Source organism: Dermacentor albipictus, chromosome 10 (genome assembly GCF_038994185.2).
Source record: "Dermacentor albipictus isolate Rhodes 1998 colony chromosome 10, USDA_Dalb.pri_finalv2, whole genome shotgun sequence".
NCBI lineage: Eukaryota > Metazoa > Arthropoda > Arachnida > Ixodida > Ixodidae > Dermacentor > Dermacentor albipictus.
Window position 1 is genome coordinate 38384974 of NC_091830.1, and position 15170 is coordinate 38400143.

The 15170-nt window shown below is 43.0% G+C and overlaps 1 long non-coding RNA gene across 1 annotated transcript in view; it reads left to right on the forward strand.

Moving 5' to 3' along the window:
• The window catches only part of LOC135911846 (uncharacterized), a 128641-nt gene that overhangs the window by 61364 nt on the left and 52107 nt on the right, over positions 1-15170 (forward strand). The gene's annotated exons all lie outside the window — the stretch shown is intronic.

The window sequence follows — 15170 nt, forward strand, 5'->3', positions numbered from 1 at the left end:
TTTAAATGCCGCATTTCGTCGTTCGTTCGTATGTCGTATGCTGTTTGTGCGAGTGAAAGCGTGCGGGGGTGAGTCAGCGAGCACGGCTCAATTCCAGGCATGTGACGGTGGAAAGCGAGGAGGAAGCGCGCCGGCCTCCTTCGCGCGCCCACGCAGGCCGCTGTGTCTTGAAAGCCTTGGGAGGCAGCGCGAAGGTCAATTCGATCACTGATTCTGCCGTGCTTCCTCACTCCAGTGTTTTGACAGCGAGTGTCCGCGGTTATCCATTCAGAAGTGCTCATCTTTGCTTGTGCACATGCGACACCAAGTTATTTCATGTTGTCAGTATGCCTATGTGTACAAGTTTGTACGGCCGAATAAACTGCTACCCTTACGTCGTATAGGTGTCCCTGAATCCGCTATCGCAGTTGATATTTCGCCTTTCTGGCGAAACTGCGACTATTTTGTTCATGCACTAAAGTAAGATACTTGTGAGTACTGTTATATTTTATTACATGGAATTAAGCAATCACCACACAGTTCGAATACTGAAGACGATGACAAACAAGGTGCTAGCACTCAGTCGAACACAACAGCAAGATCAGTAATGAGGCAGAAACGCGAAGCAGCGGGTGGAAGACAGCTCATGTATGGGCAGTGAAAATCGCTAGACAATAAGGGCTCTATTTAACTGATGTGACAAGAAGCCTCTTATTACTGTGGGTTTAAGGAATCTGTCTTCTCAGAGTCCATGCTCCCAAGTTATTCTGTGGTCATATGTAAGCATGATATTTTACATCGACTATCGTATTTTGGTGTTTTGCTTTAATATAGAGGAGCTCACTTTCACAGCCCTTTGTTATACCCTGCAAAGGGCACAACACGCATTTTGGTAGATAGAGCTAACAGTGATGCAGTTGCGCTCCATGCGTCATCCACAGATATCAACGAATCGGTAGTACTGCAACCAAGGCTAGCCTTACAGCAACTTTATCTTCAGGGTATGAACAAAACCTCATCTTTGCAGTTCCTCTATGCCAGCGCACGCAAAATTCGGGCCTGTGAATAGACGTCAGGGCACGTTCACATTTGTCTGCGGCGTCCTGCAAGAGCGCAATGGTTGATTGACGAAAACAAGCGTTGCCATTCAAACTTCCAATCATCATCATCATCGTCGTCATCATCATCGTATTTTATGTTCATTGTTGGGCGAGGGCCTTTCCCCGGGATTTTCAATTACCCCTGCCCTGCGCCAACCGATTCCAACTAGCGCCCACGAATTTCTTAATTTCATCGCCCCATCTTGCCTTCTGGCCTCCTTGACTGCGCATCCCTTGTCTTGGTACCCATTCTATAACCCTAATGGTCCAACGGTTATCTAACCAGCCTATTACATGACCTGCCCAGTTCCATTGTGCTGCTACACGAGAATCTGGTGACATCGTGAAAGCTCATCATTTGCTAACGAGTTTCAAGTGCTTGATAAACAGTGAATCATGCGCAACATTAGACAGACGCGCGCAACGTGTACTATCCTGAAAGCGGTTTTGTGCGGTGTAAAGTATAATTTTTAGTATCAACTGTCATGAAAGCTGAACAGTCTGCGTGGTAGAGACCATTGCCACCAGCTTAACCAAAGTCAGCCATGACTCGAGCATGGTTTCTGCCGGTGCTTGTCGGATGAAAGAGTAAAACAATGGAGTAGTGATTACTTGAACTTACTGCATGCATGTTGGAAGAAAGTGTGTCCACCAGAAAACACTGGCTTGGTGTGATGACAAGATGCAACGGTGGGTCACGTTTCCGCTTCTCTTAAGTCCATGTTAGTACCTTGTGTGGAAATCGTTTGCTTGAAAAATTTGTAAGGTAAGAACTTGGCACTTTACCCTAAGGTAACGTATGATAATTATGGGGCCGTCAGCCAATAGAAGAATACGCAGCATATTGATGAATTTATGTAAAATGAGGCCATAACCCCTGAGTGGCCCTTCTGCCCAATAGGACAGGCAGAAAATGTATACGATGCGTTCGGTGTGTTTTGAAAGTCCAACATAAATGTTATTAAATGGGAGAAGTGGCAAAAATACTATTTAGAATGCAGATTAACCTGATGACGCTTTGCTTAAAACGACATGCTCGTTTGTGTGAAATAACTGTTGAGCTCCATAAATTTGAGAGAGAACAACGGCCCTCAATGTACGCTTTCTTTGAAGTGAAAATAATCGCTAAATAGGCAGATGGATAAAAGAGAAAATGAAAGCAAATTCGCTGCGCGAAAGGAAAGAAAAAAATGTCCAAGTGACCACAGGCACTACTGACGTGGTTTTAGAAGGGTAAAGTGGAACATCGAGTTGTGGTCCCGAGAGTCAAACTAAACGGTGTGACGGAGCTTAGAAAAGAAATAATTCGACTACAGCTGCACCAGAACAACCCTCCAGTAACCGACCCACGGCTACGTTGCCATAACTCAGCGCGAATGCCTATGTTATCAACTAGGGAATCCGGGGAAGAGACACCCATTATTCGGCGACTGAAGTACTACGCCCTGCGAAGCTCTGTTAGCACTGAAATGACCTGGAGTGGCAAGAAATTTGTAGTATTCATTTTCAAACGTTGGCAAGTGTGAAGAGGACGGTTTTCATTATTAGGATTGATCTTCAGTTCTGGTTCTATTGTTGCCTTTTATTCTCTTAACACTGCTTCCTATCTATTATTACCAATCCAACAAAACTTGTGCCAGAGTTTATTCGTGTCTGCAGAAAATACTGCGCTACTTAGTGTCTTTTAGGTTCTAAGGCACTGCAGGATAAGTTACATGGAAGTTCCTAATTTAGATCGTTTTTGTTAAACCTCATCTAGCTTTTATAAAAAATTTAGAAACTAAAAGCACCAAATCTCAACGTGGTAACGTCATCGACGATTCGGTTGAAGACCCGTTAATTCATGATGATTCCCTAACATGATAGCTGTATTCTGCTGGAGATAAAGGCGACAATATGGAATACAATTTCAAAGGCATCGCCCATCGCTATAACTGCTAAATTGTAAAAACGTTTGAAAAATTCAATCAATAAAAGTTTCAGATATTTTACCGCAACTGTGTCTGATATGTAGAGGCTGCACCATTATCAAAGGAAATGTGAATCGGTGTTCACACAACCAAATACTTAAGCACGTATTTTCTGAAATGAGTCACTAGCATGTTCTGCCTAGTTTGCGTGTTCGAGAACAACTTGATGAAGCTATACAGACGAAGTGCCGGAATCAAATGTACCAGCCTAAATGCGACAATTCCGAGAAATGTGATTTCATCCTTAACGGTAAATTGGCCTTGTACGATCTCCGAAAAGTGACTGTTTTTACAAGAGGACGATTACTAAGGTAGTTAAGACCCAAAAACGAATGTCGAATGGCGACATCTCCCGGAAATTCTCCTACCAGACCGTCCCGGTAAACATTTTTGCGGCGGCTGCAAAGACTAACCTATTTGTTAACTTTATATATCCACTTATCAGTCTTCAAAAGGAGGCAAATGTTTAACATGATCAGTATCGGGAATTTTGTCTAGCTAACTTGTCACACATGCAAAAATTCATTCAATATCTAGGACTGTACATGACGTACCGGCGTTGCGGCTCTCGCTCGAAATTAGGAAAAAAGAAGCGAATATGACCTATATATTCTTTTTGAGTATTTTCGACCTGTTATCGCTAAATAAAAGCACAGTTTCGAAAAACAGAACGTTCGCTTATGTAATTCCTCTTAAAACAAAAAAAATATTGAAAATTGAGTGTTATTTAAAGAATAAATTTTCGGTGTTTCTGCTTTATGACCTTTTAAACCGTATTTGTTTTTCCATTTTTTTGTCACATGGTGTATTTGAAGAGATTATTGCGTCCATTCCATGTTAACCTAATCGTTTTTGACCCCTTTCCAGCCTACCAATTGAAAGTAAATGTGATTGTAAATATCCACTTCTAAAGAAATGACAAGTACGCCCGTTGCCGGTGCAGGAAATTTTGCAGTTTTAATTTTTTAGGTGCGAAAGGCTGGCAGTGCACTTCAAGCAACATCTTTCAGCAAGCCGGGGGCAGTAGAAGTTTCGTACGGTTGGCTTCTTTACCAACTTCATTGTAGCGGGGGCAGCGTCTGCGAAATATGCCAAAACAATTCAATTTGCAGTAAATGTACATGCTATCTTGTTGGAAATATCTTTTTACTGATACATACATCACTAAGACACCATTGCTTAGTTGAATAGTTCTCGAACTGTACTTTATTGCTTTTAGAATATAGAAATTGGGGTACATGAATGGTTCTACTCTCGTTATAGTTTCCTGGAGGCAGTGCCTCTGAAGCCTTAGCGCATGACGATCGCGCTTCTTTTATTTCATGACAAGTTTGGTACTCAGAACAAACTTGTAGTAAAATTACCTTGACGTCACTTACTCTAGCACGAAAATCTAGAGAGAATATAGCATATAAATTTAATCCCTCATTTAAACAACACTGTTTTACTTGAGCTTAACAGTGATCGGGACGATCTTATTTTCTTTGTCTCTTTTAAGATGACATATTTTCGTTTTCGAAGAAGCAAAATAAAATAAAAATGGATCCTGTAACGTTCACAAGGCATGGCCCAATTTTGTAAAAATATCTGCGTCTTTAAGGGTAGATTCGGGATTGATAGATCATTGCGAATTGTATTTTGTAGAATACTTGTAAACATGGAAACAAGAACGCTACCCGGTTGGTGAAGATATATTTCAAACAATACAGTCACTCTATTGCTACGCTTGAAGACTTGAGAAATATTTGCTTATGTTTGTCGTAAACGCTAGGCTATCTTATATATTCGATACATTATAATAAATTTCTTCTTTAATATATACGCTGAGGAAATGGGACAGAGAAGAAAATGTATTCTGAGAAATTAGGGTGAAATAAAGAAAGTGAGCAGATGCGTGTTTAGCCACTTTCACAGCAGCAGCTAAAGGTTTCCGGCCTCGCTTACCGAGCGACCGCAATTTCGCTATCATTCTCAGCGCACTTAGATATTGCACTAGTTTTCATGAAAGCTCTTTTAAACTACTAGAGAAACTGTGAATCGCCATGATCTTATTGTATAGAAAAACGGCAAGTCCTTTTAATTTTCGCATTGCAACGTAATTTTCCTTCGACAAAGAGACCGGCATGTATTGTTCTGACAAGGAAAGAGCAGTTTGTTGACATAGATGTTGTATTTCCGTTAGCATTATTATTTTCAGCGCTAAAAGCTAGCACCCCACAAGGACTCGGTTTCTGGAGAATACCAAACTGAGTCTAATGCCTTTTTATGGCGATAGCAGTTATATGAACACTCCAGACACATTTCTACCATAAACTCAACGTAGCCGTAATGTTCAACGTAAAGTCCAAGCAGGATAACACAGTTGCCGCGCGCCGTTTGCTCTATGTACGCGTGAAACTTGCGAGGGTCACGCGATAAACCCGGCTCAATCTTGCGTGCGCAAGGGAGGAAAACGGGGAGGAAACTAGCTGCCTTCCGTCGCGGGCGAGGCACCGGGCAGAGGGCAGGCAGGGGGGAGGGGGGTGTCACTCTACTCCAGCCGCTGCTGTGTGCGGCGCTTACGCGCGGGCGCCTTATCCTTATCTTGAAAGCGATCTGCGATGTGCAAAAATTGCGCCGAGGGCTGGTAGCTTCGCATACGCCACACTCTTAGAAAAATTTACACCCTTTGGGGCGTATCTTGTCCCACAACAATAATCGTCATCCGTGTTGCCCGCGTTTCCTTTCTTTAACGCTGTGAGCCCGGTACTTCCCAGTCACGAACGGCATGCGCGTTATCAGTGTGACGCAGCATTCTCGACAGGAAAGTAACGAGCGCCGAGTTTTCAGGAAAGGAAACGCAAGCAAGGCAGATGACGATTATTGTTGTGGGACAAATATACACCCCAAAGGGTGCAACCGTTTTAAGAGTGCGTATTGGTGTTGCATAGTTCGCGATGAAACTAGAGCCTGCACGGAGGTCAATTAGCTCGCGGCCGCCTTTCCTTATCCAACATTTTGAAAGGGAGTTTCCGTGGTCATCGAGTGAGATTTGTTCACATTTACCTGTGTGGGCGTGGCACCGTGCTTGTTAATTTTGTCGGTAAGCGAATGTCTCAAGTTTATGAGGCTGATAAAGCTAGTATCCTTACTTCGTATAGCTGTCTACTGATTGGCCATCGCAATCGATGCCTCACCCACTGGGCGAAACTGCCACATTATTTAGTGCCATTGAACAGTTATCGATGTCTTCCGTAGTACTTGTGCAAAGACAGCAGGGTAAATGAAGAATTATTCGTAACATCTCCAGTGCATTCTGGGAAGGATTTCTGTCTGCGCAAGCGTTATGACAACTGTGCTGGTGTATGCATTCTCACAGGATGCAGACAACAAACTTAAATAGTTGTTAACGTGCCTCTTAACAATACGTGCTTGTGTGGTTATAGTTTCCCGCTTGGTCATTCTATCAATGCATTGCAATATTGTGTAAGCGGTACATGCTCAGGCGCCTATCGAGCGGCGAAGATGAGACAGCTGTTTTAGTGGCACTAAAGTTAACATTAGCGTTTTTTTCTTATTTGCCTATTCTCGAATCCGCTTAGTGCTTAAGTCAGCCTTTGCGTTTCAAGTAAGTTATTTTAGGCTTCCTGTGCAAGGTGCAATTGCTGGTTTTTGTTGAATGCGAAAGTAACGTGAGGTGCCACGAGGCTAAAATAGAATGCAGTAGCGTACCACTAAACAGGAGGGTCCGCTAAGTTCCATCACGCTTAGAAAATATACGTTGACTCACTAAAGTACTGATAAATTGACTACTTTGCAGGAAGGCTAAGCCTACTAGACTCTTTGGACATCAAAGTAGAAATCCATTATTAATATTAGTTGTTTCGAAAACATATCTACATTTAACAGGAAAGGGAATGTGAGGAGCAGGCTGGCAGCTGCCACCGGAAGGAGCACAATGCCTGCCGCTATGCGCTCCTACGATAATAACGCGCTAACGCTCTGAAAGGACATCCTTAGCTCTGCCAAGCTAGGGTACTCGCGCAAAAGTGCATAGCTGCTTTACACTCGAGCACTCACATCAAGCCCTGTGGTTTGCATGTATTCAGGTTTGGAACTGCTGAACTAGGACGGGGACGTTTTTCACCCACCAGCCACCCTCATTCATTGTTTCCAAGGCAAACAGGAGCCGTGCCCATTGTCCCGGTGACACGCAGTTTGTCATAAGTTAGCCTAACTAATTATCCTTTCTTTCTAGTGCGTTTTAGCGACACCAGCCTTGATTTAGGACTTTCGACTTTACATGCCTTGCAGCTTTGAACAAATTAGCCTTGCTTCCAGAAAAAAAAAATATTTGCTGTACGTGAAATAAATGGAAGCATGTAGCAGGTGTGCGACGTCCCTTCTCAAGATGTTCAAGAAACATTTAAAAACAGAACCAAATGTTACATACGAGAAAGTCTCGTTTATCTTCTGTGTATCTTGATGGATAAATATAAAGTGTGACGAGCCAAATCTGCAAAGCAAAAAGGTGGATTCACGGTTTAGGGCACATGTTTAATATAGAGTAGAGGCCATGTGAACCTCTTAAGCGGGTTTATTGGTCAGAGATGGCTCACTAAATACAAGTTAAGGCAGTTTACACATAGGAACAATAAATCAATATACGTGCTAATTATTTTTTCAAGGAAGACGTGTGTTCACAATATCTACCTTTACTAGAAAGTAAAATATTTCTGTAGTCAATAGTGAAGCGCTTAGCCACTACGAATTTTGTAAATGAATATTTCTCCCTTTCCTTCTCTCTCTGACCGGGTTTATTATATGCTATGTAATTTTCGCATATGTGACTGCGAATTACATTAAAAACTTCTGATGGAGTGTTTAAAACAGATAAACAGTATCTCGTGTTACGCCTTAAGTGTTCTTTGCTTGAGCCCTGCACGAATTTGCAAAAACAGTAATGCTTCTTGGTTTTACTCACAGAAAAAGCGTCGCCTTTGCGGTGCTCCAATAATTCAGGCTCCTGTAAGGATGTCTTATGAATGCAGCGCTTGTATCACTGCTGCAAAATGTTCCGTTTGTGGCGACCTCTGCAATAGAAGGGTTGTAGTAAGCGACATTCTGTGAGCGCCACGCTGAAACACTGCAGCGGCAGATGGTTTATCATAAAACTGGGCAGAAGAACACCTTTGCCGTTTACTAGGGCAGCAGTAAAGCTACTCTGTAGTACCTGTTTCTCCAGCTTCATTTCTGGGGATTTAGGGCGGTATAACGTACTAGCAAATACATTCCTTCAAAATCTGAATGTCTGTCTAAAATATGTAGCGTGTTAAAAGTGTTATTTTTTCAAATGAGAGACTTGGCGTTAAGCTGCAAGCCCAGAAATGTCGCTTTATCTTGATTGCATATAATTCATTTAGTATTTTAAGCCTCATGACTTAGTGTATATTTACTGTATGATAATTGAGTACTGTTTACATATGAATTTAACGCTCTGGGTGTCAGAACATTACCATTGCTAGCTGGGAATCTGTTCATCTTTGAATACTATATATAATGAAAAATGATTGCCCCTACTGATCTAGGCGAAAATAAACCATATAATAATTGTCATACGCAGGAATATACGGTGTTTTCTGCACATTGGTAACAGAGACATTTATAAAACCCCAAGAAAGAAATATCGCCGTAGAAGAAAGAACCCGGTGTGGAAGAGTACTGTTTAAGGAGTTGCGTTGCTCAGCTGGAAGTGGTGGGCTTCCCAAGCAATGAATATTTTTAAAATTCAAAAACGATGACACAACAATGAAGCGTGTGGTTAGTATCTTGCCATCTTTTCCCATTTCTTCTAGGGACGCATTTTTTATCCTCTAAACACTTGAAGTGTCCCAGATACCGATGTGTACATTCGATCAACTTTTTCTATTGCATTGCATTCAGTGCCTTGCACCCTATGCGCATGATGGAGAGTATCATGCTCGCACGCCTACTACCCGGCCAACGGATGGTGATTACAGCGCTGTCACTATGGAGACGCGTCCATTCATCTTAGTATCCCGAAGAACCACGGCTAGGGGCCGGCGTTTTATCATCATGATCATCATCATCATCATCATCATCAGCCTGGTTACGCCCACTGCCGGGCAAAGGCCTCTCCCATATTTCTCCAACAATCCCGGTCATGTACTAATTGTGGCCACGCCGTCCCTGCAAACTTCTTAATCTCATCCACCCACCTAACTTTCTGGCGCCCCCTGCTAAGCTTCCCTTCCCTTGGGATCCAGTCCGTAACGCTTAATAACCATCGGTTATCTTCCCTCCTCATTACATGTCCTGCCCATGCCCATTTCTTTTTCTTGATTTCAACTAAGATGTCATTAACTCGCGTTTGTTCCTTGACCCAATCTGCTCTTTTCTTATCCCTTAACGTTACATCTATCATTCTTCTTTCCATAGCTCGTTGCGTCGTCCTCAATTTGAGTAGAACTCTTTCCGTAAGCCTCCAGGTTTCTGCCCCGTAGGTGAGTACTGGTAAGACACAGCTATTATATACTTTTCTCTTGAGGGATAATGGCAACCTGCTGTTCATTATCTGAGAATGCCTGCCAAACGCACCCCAGCCCCTTCTTATTCTCCTGATTATTTCCGTCTCATGCTCCGGATCCGCCGTCACTACCTGCCCCAAGTAGGTGTATTCCCTTACAACTTCCAGTGCGTCGCTGCCTATTGTAAATTGCTGTTCTCTTCCGAGACTGTTAAGCATTACTTTAGTTTTTTGCAGATTCATGTTTAGACCCACCCTTCTGCTTTGCCTCTCCAGGTCAGTGAGCATGCATTGCAATTGGTCATCTGAGTTACTAAGCAAGGCAATATCATCAGCGAATCGCAAGTTACTAAGGTACTCTCCATTAACTTTTATTCCCAATTCTTTCCAATCCAGGTCTCTGAATACCTCCTGTAAACATGCTGTGAATAAAATTGGAGAGATCGTATTTCCCTGCCTGACGCCTTTCTTCATTGGGATTTTGTTGCTTGCTTTATGGAGGACTACGGTGGCTCTGGAGCCGCTATAGATATCTTTCGGTATTTTTACACACGGCTAGTCTACACCCTGATTCCGTAATGCCTCCATGACTGCTGAGGTTTCGACAGAATCAAACGCTTTCTCGTAATCAATGAAAGCTATATGTAAGGGTTGGCTATATTCCGCACATTTCTCTATCGCCTGATTGATAGTGTGAATACGATCTATTGTTGAGTAGCCTTTACGGAATCCTGCCTGGTCCTTTGGTTGAGAGAAGTCTAAGGTGTTCCTGATTCTATTTGCGATTACCTTAGTAAATAGTTTGTAGGCAACGGACAGTAAGCTGATCGGTCTATAATTTTTCAAGTCTTTGGCGTCTGCTTTCTTATGAATTAAGATTATGTTAGCGTTCTTCCAAGATTCCGGTACGCTCGAGGTCATGAGGCATTGCGTATACAGGGTGGCCAGTTTCTCTAGAACAATCTGTCCACCATCCTTCAACAAATCTGCTGTTACCTGATCCTCCCCAGCTGCCTTCCCCCTTTGCATATCTCCCAAGGCTTTCTTTACTTCTTCCGGTGTTACCTTTGGGATTTCGAATTCCTCTTGACTATTTTCCTTTCCATTATCGTCGTGGGTGCCACTGGTACTATTTAAATCTCTATAGAACTCCTCAGCCACTTGCACTATCTCATCCATATTAGTAATGATATTGCCGGCTTTGTCTCTTAACGCATACATCTGATTCTTGCCGATTCCTAGTTTCTTCCTCACTGTTTTTGGGCTTCCTCCGTTCCTGAGAGCATGATCAATTCTATCCATATTATACTTCCTCATGTCAGCTGTCTTACGCTTGTTGATTAACTTCGAAAGTTCTGCCAGTTCTATTCTAGCTGTAGGGTTAGAGACTTTCATAGATTGGCGTTTCCTTATCAGATCTTTCGTCTCCTGCGATAGTTTGCTGGTATCCTGCCTAATGGAGTTACCACCGACTTCCATAGCACACTCCTTAATGATGCCCACAAGATTGTCATTCATTGTTTCAACACTAAGGTCCTCTTCCTGAGTTAAAGCTGAATACCTGTTCTGTAGCTTGATCTGGAATTCTTCTATTTTCCCTCTTACCGCTAACTCATTGATCGGCTTCTTATGTACCAGTTTCTTCCGTTCGCTCCTCAGGTGTTGTTCCTCAGGTGTTGCTACTATAACAAAAACACCCACTTCACTGAGGGGATCCGCCGATGAATTGCATATGAAGACAAGGAGGAAAAGCTTTGATAGGACAACAAGTGCGTCAGATGCTGAAGATCAAACGCATTGCAGCATTTTGTATTGCAACCGTAGTTTGTAAGCGTTGAAAGCATGGCACATAACTTCTATCTGAAGAAAGAGAAGTAACAACATCAGCAAGTCAAATGACGTAAAACGAGGTAGGAAAAGACGATGTGGCTGGGAGCAGGTCATGTAACTGACTAGCATCTAAAGCTCCAGGGGAAACTGGTTGTGGTCTACTTGAAACAGCTTTAGCATGGACAGAGGGCGAAAATAACGAAGGAATGCAATTTTATTGGCCAGCGGAAGCCAACAATAATGGATTCGCAGCTCTTCGGCACGAATATAACAGTTCAGTTCCCCCACAAAAAGAGGTTGATAGTTAAACCATTCGGAGGAAGAGCAATTGAAATCGACGCGAATATATTCAAAGTTGCTTTGAAGGAGCATCTATATGGTGAAATTACAGTAAAGTATGGTATTGATATAGACATAATATGGAAAGCCCCACTTTCTCCACCAAACAAAAAGTCAAAGTAAGATGTGAAGAGGATTGGGTTAAAACTTTTAGATGAGAACAGTGAATGCGCAGGAGCTACGCTTACTGCTAGGATCAAATGTTTTACTACGAAGTGGTCACTGGACGTGTAAAAGGGCCGAACGAACGCACCATGCTTGTGGAAAACATACGTAGCTGCATTGTCCATATAGCATCTTATGTAGAATCACAAGTGCGAAATGCGAAATCATTCATGGTTCTTGAGGATGTTGAATGAGCTGATGAGATAACTGACACCATGAAAAATTTTAGGAACTAAAATACCGCATCCTAGAAAGCAGTAAACGAACCTTGCACAGTGAACTATGTGGCTGGATCATTACCATGTATCGTTCAAAAGGTTCGAAAGACATGCAAAATGAGACTCCCATAGAAAGCTTCTCTTATCGTAGAAATGAACAATGATGTAGTAGTCAAAACTTTTATACAAATAACTCGAAGACTGTAGAAAGATTCAGTACAGAGAGAAAAATAGAACCAGCAATGGAAGAATATTTAATACCTGTAGCGGCAGAACAGGCCATGTAAGTCGTATCTGAACACTTGAAATGCTGTATACGGCATTATGCAGCCGTTGTTTATAAGCCATTTTCCATTATGTGAAATGGCTTATAAACAGCAGAAGTTAGGGCAATATTTGACGTTTCTCATGATCAACGCCAGGAAAGTCTTTCATTGAAGTCAGTAAGGGTAGCTATAGGGGCTTGTTGGTACGGCACGTTCTATTTTGTTGTAGTGGAAGCTGAAGGACAGGCAGAACAGAAAGGCACATTTCACACACACACAGCGCTGAGTTTCAACAATAGATTTATTTCCAGTTATTTCGAGGTATATATAGTGATGAGAACTAGAAATCAATCTATTTTATAAAGTCAACGCTGTGTGTGTGTCAGATGCGTCCTTTTGTTCCTGTCGTTCAGCTTACGCTACAGCAAAACAGATTTCGTTGAAAGCCTTTGAGCAGGATAAATTTTGAATCCACATCTACTACCACTCACATTGAATTGTCTAAAGCACTCAGTTCTAGATAAGCACACACAGAAAGGGACACAACGCGCACTTTTGTGTTATTTTGTGCTCTGTATTTTCTCGTGGATTCATTTCAATGGAGCGAAACGTACAGATGGCCCCACGCCTTGTATCCGTGTGCGCAATAGCTGCGACGGCTACCTTCAGTACTCCAATATGTTTCTCGTCGGCGCAGGTGTCTCACTGATTATGCAGATTTTGACAAGATTTTTGAGATGCCGGTGGGACCTCATAAGAGTTGGTATTATTTTACCAAATCATTTCCTCCAACAGACTTCAGTAAACGTTAAAATCAAAGGTGATTCCGGATTTGTGTGCACCGTGTTGCACTCGCTATAAGGTTTGCTTTTGTTTGTAATATAGTGAATTAGGATTGCTGTGAACGTTACTGACTTCGCAGGTTGTTAGGACATTTTTGCCGGAGAACAAGCCCTTTGCGTGTCTCTTATTGTCCGAGCTGAAGCAATCAAGTAATCAAGAATGCTTTCTTCTCGTCTATAGCAAAGACGGGCAGCGACAGTGTCACGTCAGGCTTTACCTTCTGAGCAGCATCTAAGCTGCTAGAGTACCTGCAGTGTAGTGGCGACGAAGACCAACGTTGCCCGCCACGCGATAGAGACCGCAGTCAACGTCCGGCTTGATGGTTACCAACTCGGCCGCGCTGACTTATCTCGGTATGGTAAGTTCCTCTCCATAATGTGTAAATAGCGTAGTATTTCGCATCGCCATCGATTATGCAAGTTCAGCTTTCCTCTATACTGAGTGTTTCTTGCGGTTTTGGTTCTGCTGTTCGCACTAGGTGGTTTACCTGCAGCGCCAGCGTTAATGTGGTGAGGCATGCAGTAGATAAGATGCTCGGGACGCGGCTACGCGGTCGCCATCTTATTCTTTAGTTGTCGACACTCTAGCATTCTTCAGGCCGTCTGGTAAAAGAAGCATAGCGGCTCATCGCCACTCAGCAATCAAAGTCGTCGTAGAAATGCTTGCGCTTTTTATGCATTCATGAAATCTGCAATGTCCCTTCACCCATTTTAAACCACCTGGGAAATGTGGACTTTATTTAGTAAAGCGGAAGTACATCAGGTAGCGACGACCTAATGGACATGTAGGTAATATACAGATTGTCGCACATAAGTTGTGCCAAAGCTTTAAAAATAATAGGCACTCCGGAAACGACTTGAACTGAACGCATAATGTTGACCCTGGCTAGAATTACCCAGGCTATTTTTTTATTTTCCCTTTAACTGAAGATTAGTTGTGTTTAATTAGTCAAATATTTAAGTATTTGCTGCAGACCTTAAATGTTAAACGCAAAGCTGTAGAGCACCTTCACAAACCTCTCAATAAATTGTTTCCAAAGCGATATATCCCACATGGTCCTTGTTTCCACTTGCCAAAGAAAGCCCGTGAAATATAAAAAAAAATACCATGTCGCTTGCGCACTGTGATTGTGCTGCTCTCAAGCGTGCGATGGGTGAACAAGGTCGGCTGCAGAGAGAATGGCCCACTACAGGGCGTTATGCCTGGTATAGATATCTGGGCATGCGGCTCTTATCGCATGACGGTGCAAATGCATGCTACTGGCCGTGTGTTGCCGACCTTGTTCATCCATCGCACTCTTGAGAGCAGCACAATAACAGGGCCCAAACGACATGGTGTTTTTCTCATATTTCACCGGCTTTCTTTGGAACACTGAAGCAAGGACCACATGAGATATATCATGTTGGAAAAAAATGTTTGAGAGGTTTCTGAAGCTGCTATATACCTTTGCGTGCTACACTTGGGGTCTGGAGCCACTACTTAAAAAGTTGACTAACTAAACATGGCTAATCCATTAGTCAAGGGGAAACTGAGAAAATAGCCTGAGTAACTCTCGGCCAGTGACAACATTATCCATTCGGTTAAAGACATCACCAAGCACTACCAGCTAGGCAGGCGGTTGCTGCCGCCACCTCACCCCATGCTGAAACGTCGCCAGGCAGTCATCTGGCGTCAATTGCAAACACAAACATTCCCCAGCCCGGTGCGATTGCAGCACATTTTCCCCGTGCAATACCCGACTGCTCTTTGCAAATTATGTCAGAAAACTAGAGCGACGCTGTCACACATGTTGTGGGAGTGTCTTGTTACATCAGCTACAATGGCAGTAGCTCCGGAGGCTCTTGCGTCGAAGTGGCCCGCCGCTCTGCGCAGCTCCAACCTCAAGACACAAGAGTGGGCTGTCCAGCAAGCCCGAGAGGCGGCGACGAGGCAAG